Consider the following 6,470-nt stretch of genomic DNA (forward strand, 5'->3'; position numbering starts at 1 on the left):
ACATAATAAAATGAATTGTATAATTAGTGTTTCTTATGTTATGTCTTCATCAGATTCATTCATTAATATGATGGACCCTTCTAATCCGTCTCATTGAACTTTACAAAAGGTAATGACAGTGAAAACTAGTTAATTGTGGATAACAGTTGGGAAGTTGAAGAGTACGCCTCTAAACTCCTTAGCGATGCCCCTTATTTCATGTAAGACCTTTCTACTAAATTCCCATAAGTCCATTAGGGTGTTTTCTCCAATTCTATCACGACATGTTTCCTTTGGCATGTCATCTATATGGAACTTAGAAAGACCTTATTTAATAACATCATTGTCAAATAACACTCATCTGATATTGAAACTTGACACATACCGTGATTCACATGTCATAATAGTTTAATTTTATCGTTAACAAAATATGATTACACGAAACAATATTTTCAAACATAACACTAATATCGAGATTAATCAAGCTTTATCTTAAATGACTTAATTATTATATACATCCATTAACTAACCTAATTAAGTCTAATTACACTTCATTATTTATCACCCATTTATTCTTAAGTCTTACTATTATCTCATGCTCACCTAAAAATAAATGTCTTACAACCTAAAAATTGATTTCCATAACGCTTCGAAAATTTATGACTTTTACATCCCTAAAACAATTTCTAATGCCTCATAAATCGATTTTTAGCTACCAAATAGCCTAATCAGTTCTAATACCTTATAAATTAATCTCCACATAACAACCACACCCTAGTATTTTCATATTTTCAGCGCCTGACTAAGCTCACTCGTATGACTGAACCTAACAAATACATTGTTGTTGTTGAAATTCAAGTACTTGCTTTCCTATTATAGTGTATTTTTAATCTATAGTGAGATTTTCTCATTGTTTCCTCTATCACCTTAGCTTTCTTTGCATCCTTCTAGACCACATTCAATTCTAACATAAGATTGAAATTATGAAAAGTTAGATATTGTAGAAGAAGACGATAAGGGTAACACATCAATACACTTGTATAAATATTTTCTACTTCTTTCTAAGAAAGAAACTATTAAATTGGTATTTTAGACAATATACATGCATGGCCCATTAGCTCAGTTGGTTAGAGCGTCGTGCTAATAACGCGAAGTTCTGTCGTAGGTTCGAGACCTGCATGGGCCAATGATTGTTTTATTTTTGGTTAAATCTGAAATCATTTGAGAAACATACCTAGTAGCTTAATCTCTATAATATTTTTTATTTCTCCTTGTTCAAATATATCATATAAATTACTTTACAAAAAGAAGTATATGATAGAAAAATGTTCACACGCAATCGTTGTGCTGATGGTTGTCTTTGAAGGCATGCATCGCCTTGTAAAATATTTCTCATGGTTAAACCCTGTCAAATTAGGGTTTCTATTTATTTTTCCACATATAAACCGCGGCTAACCTACATAGGACTTCTACAAATTTAACACAGTCATGATTATGCTTATAGGTATCTGAAAACTAATTCCATCATATGCATATTCTTAAGTTTCATTTCCTTTTGTTGGTTTATATGGTCACAATTGATACACCATGACCGAGCAACCCTATATTTAATTCCGAAAAGATTTAAGATGAACAATTATTGCTAGCTCAAGAAAGAAGTACCTATACGAAGGATGTGATAATTTGTTATGTACACTAGGAAAAGACATACTCCCTCCGACCTTATTTATCAGAAAAAAAATCTTCTAATATGTTTAGTCTTAAATATAAGTCAGTGACAATGAAAATCTAGACACGTTTAATTCTTTTAATAAAAAAAAATTAATCTTGCACTAGTTACTTAATACTACCTCTTTTTTTTATTAGAAGTCGTTTTGACATTTTCGTTTATATTAAAAAAATGTAATCATTGTTATGTGATAAAGAGAAATTATGAAATATTATAAAATTATCTTTTGTTAATGGTATTATAAAGATAAACTTAAAGAAAGGGAAGAAGAGAGAGTAATAAATTCTCAAGCGTATAATAAGAAAAATAATATTAATGATTTATTGGTATTGTGAAATGACTTATAATTTGGTACATTTATTTTCTCAAAGTGAATTATAATAAAAAAATAGAGGGAGTATTGTTTGGGGATGACAATTTAATTAAGGGTAAATTAGTAATTATGTTTATTCTTGTTAGTAGAATCAAGAAAATTAAATATATTAACTACCATTCTTAATAAACGTGAAAGTTGTATTTTCTTTGTTTATAATTATGGCCGAAGTACTATTTGATTAGGATGAACAATGTTATCATGATATAATAATTAGCCGCCGTACATGAAAGAAGGTCTTTATAGGCTATCACATGGCCAACCAAGAACATGATTTGATCAACCCTTCAAAAAAGTCAATGACTAGAAAATGGTCATTTGAATATGTTTTTATTATCATTTCCTCAAGAGAATGACATAATAAAATGAATTGTATAATTAGTGTTTCTTATGTTATGTCTTCATCAGATTCATTCATTAATATGATGACCCTTCTTATCCGTCTCATTGAACTTTACAAAAGGTAATGACAGTGAAAACTAGTTAATTATGGATAACAGTTGGGAAGTTGAAGAGTACGCCTCGAAACTCCTTAGCGACGCCCCTTATTTCATGTAAGACCTTTCTACTAAATTCCCATAAGTCCATTAGGGTGTTTTCTCCAATTCTATCACGACATGTTTCCTTTGGCATGTCATCTATATGGAACTTAGAAAGTCCTTATTTAATAACATCATTGTCAAATAACACTCATCTGATATTGAAACTTGACACATACCGTGATTCACATGTCATAATAGTTTAATTTTATCGTTAACAAAATATGATTACACGAAACAATATTTTCAAACATAACACTAATATCGAGATTAATCAAGCTTTATCTTAAATGACTTAATTATTATATACATCCATTAACTAACCTAATTAAGTCTAATTACACTTCATTATTTGTCACCCATATATTCTTAAGTCTTACTATTATCTCATGCTCACCTAAAAATAAATGTCTTACAACCTAAAAATTGATTTCTATAACGCTTCGAAAATTTATGACTTTTACATCCCTAAAACAATTTCTAATGCCTCATAAATCGATTTTAAGCTACCAAATAGCCTAATCAGTTCTAATACCTTATAAATTAATCTCCACATAACAACCACACCCTAATATTTTCATATTTTCAGCGCCTGACTAACCTCACTCATATGACTGAACCTAACAAATACATTGTTGTTGTTGAAATTCAAGTACTTGCTTTCCTATTATAGTGTATTTTCAACCTATTGTGAGATTTTCTCATTGTTTCCTCTATCACCTTAGCTTTCTTTGCATCCTTTTAGGCCACATTCAATTCTAACATAAGATTGAAATTATGAAAAGTTAGATATTGTAGAAGAAGACGATAAGGGTAACACATCAATACACTTGTATAAATATTTTCTACTTCTTTCTTTAAAAGAAACTATTAAATTAGTATTTTAGACAATATACACGCATGACCCATAAGCTCAGTTGGTTAGAGCGTCGTGCTAATTACGCGAAGATCGCAGGTTTTAGACCTGCATGGGCCATTGATTGTTTTATTTTTGGTTAAATCTGAAATCATTTGAGAAACATACCTAGTAGCTTAATTTCTATAATATTTTTTATTTCTCCTTGTTCAAATATATCATATAAATTATTTTACAAAAAGAAGTATATGATAGAAAAATGTTCACACGCAATCGTTGTGCTGATGGTTGTCTTTGAAGGCATGCATTGCCTTGTAAAATATTTCTCATGGTTAAACCCTGGCAAATTAGGGTTTCTATTTATTTTTCCACATATAAACCACGGCTAACCTACATAGGACTTCTAAAAATTTAACACAGTCATGATTATGCTTATAGGTATCTGAAAACTAATTCCATCATATGCATATTCTTAAATTTCATTTCCTTTTGTTTGTTTATATGGTCACAATTGATACACCATGACCGAGCAACCCTATATTTAATTCAGAAAAGATTTAAGATGAACAATTATTGCTAGCTCAAGAAAGAAGTACATATACGAAGGATGTGATAATTTGTTATGTACACTAGGAAAATACACACTCCCTCCGACCTTATTTATCAGAAAAAAAATCTTCCAATATGTATAGTCTTAAATATAAGTCAGTGACAAAGAAAATCTAGGCACGTTTAATTCTTTTAATAAAAAAAAATTAATCTTGCACTAGTTACTTAATACTACCTCTCTTTTTTATTAGAAGTCGTTTTGACATTTTCGTTTATATTAAAAAAATGTAATCATTGTTGTGTGATAAAGAGAAATTATGAAATATTATAAAATTATCTTTTATTAATGGTATTATAAAGATAAACTTAAAGAAAGGGAAGAAGAGAGAGTAATAAATTCTCAAGCGTATAACAAGAAAAATAATATTAATGATTTATTGGTATTGTGAAATGACTTATAATTTGGTACATTTATTTTCTCAAAGCGAATTATAATAAAAAAATAGAGGGAGTATTGTTAGGGGATGACAATTTAATTAAGGGTAAATTAGTAATTATGTTTATTCTTGTTAGTGGAATCAAGAAAATTATATATATTAACTACCATTCTTAATAAACGTGAAAGTTGTCTTTTCTTTGTTTATAATTATGGCCGAAGTACTATTTGATTAGGATAAACAATGTTATTATGATATAATAATTAGCGGCCGTACATGAAAGAAGGTCTTTATAGGCTATCACATGGCCAACCAAGAACATGATTTGATCAACCCTTCAAAAAAGTCAATGACTAGAAAATGGTCATTTGAATATGTTTTTATTATCATTTCCTCAAGAGAATGACATAATAAAATGAATTGTATAATTAGTGTTTCTTATGTTATGTCTTCATCAGATTCATTCATTAATATGATGACCCTTCTTATCCGTCTCATTGAACTTTACAAAAGGTAATGACAGTGACAACTAGTTAATTGTGGATAACAGTTGGGAAGTTGAAGAGTACGCCTCTAAACTCCTTAGCGACGCCCCTTATTTCATGTAAGACCTTTCTACTAAATTCCCATAAGTCCATTAGGGTGTTTTCTCCAATTCTATCACGACATGTTTCCTTTGGCATGTCATCTATATGGAACTTAGAAAGTCCTTATTTAATAACATCATTGTCAAATAACACTCATCTGATATTGAAACTTGACACATACCGTGATTCACATGTCATAATAGTTTAATTTTATCGTTAACAAAATATGATTACACGAAACAATATTTTCAAACATAACACTAATATCGAGATTAATCAAGCTTTATCTTAAATGACTTAATTATTATATACATCCATTAACTAACCTAATTAAGTCTAATTACACTTCATTATTTATCACCCATTTATTCTTAAGTCTTACTATTATCTCATGCTCACCTAAAAATAAATGTCTTACAACCTAAAAATTGATTTCTATAACGCTTCGAAAATTTATGACTTTTACATCCCTAAAACAATTTCTAATGCCTCATAAATCGATTTTTAGCTACCAAATAGCCTAATCAGTTCTAATACCTTATAAATTAATCTCCACATAACAACCACACCCTAGTATTTTCATATTTTCAGCGCCTGACTAACCTCACTCATATGACTGAACCTAACAAATACATTGTTGTTGTTGAAATTCAAGTACTTGCTTTCCTATTATAGTGTATTTTCAACCTATTGTGAGATTTTCTCATTGTTTCCTCTATCACCTTAGCTTTCTTTGCATCCTTCTAGGCCACATTCAATTCTAACATAAGATTGAAATTATGAAAAGTTAGATATTGTAGAAGAAGACGATAAGGGTAACACATCAATACACTTGTATAAATATTTTCTACTTCTTTCTTTAAAAGAAACTATTAAATTAGTATTTTAGACAATATACACGCATGGCCCATTAGCTCAGTTGGTTAGAGCGTCGTGCTAATAACGCGAAGTTCTGTCGTAGGTTCGAGACCTGCATGGGCCAATGATTGTTTTATTTTTGGTTAAATCTGAAATCATTTGAGAAACATACCTAGTAGCTTAATTTCTATAATATTTTTTATTTCTCCTTGTTCAAATATATCATATAAATTACTTTACAAAAAGAAGTATATGATAGAAAAATGTTCACACGCAATCGTTGTGCTGATGGTTGTCTTTGAAGGCATGCATCGCCTTGTAAAATATTTCTCATGGTTAAACCCTGGCAAATTAGGGTTTCTATTTATTTTTCCACATATAAACCGCGGCTAACCTACATAGGACTTCTACAAATTTAACACAGTCATGATTATGCTTATAGGTATCTGAAAACTAATTCCATCATATGCATATTCTTAAATTTCATTTCCTTTTGTTGGTTTATATGGTCACAATTGATACACCATGACCGAGCAACCCTATATTTAATTCAGAAAAGATTT

The 6,470-nt window shown here is 29.6% G+C and overlaps 2 non-coding genes across 2 annotated transcripts; both read left to right on the forward strand.

The window, feature by feature from the left end:
• Positions 1-1,087: 1,087 nt before the first annotated feature.
• On the forward strand, positions 1,088-1,165 carry TRNAI-AAU (transfer RNA isoleucine (anticodon AAU)). Its single transcript has one exon. It is a non-coding gene; the product is annotated as a tRNA-Ile (tRNA).
• A 4,788-nt stretch (positions 1,166-5,953) lies between these two features.
• On the forward strand, positions 5,954-6,031 carry TRNAI-AAU (transfer RNA isoleucine (anticodon AAU)). The gene has a single exon. It is a non-coding gene; the product is annotated as a tRNA-Ile (tRNA).
• Positions 6,032-6,470: the final 439 nt, after the last annotated feature.

Source organism: Lathyrus oleraceus, chromosome 2 (assembly GCF_024323335.1).
Source record: "Lathyrus oleraceus cultivar Zhongwan6 chromosome 2, CAAS_Psat_ZW6_1.0, whole genome shotgun sequence".
Classification (NCBI taxonomy): Eukaryota; Viridiplantae; Streptophyta; class Magnoliopsida; order Fabales; family Fabaceae; genus Lathyrus; species Lathyrus oleraceus.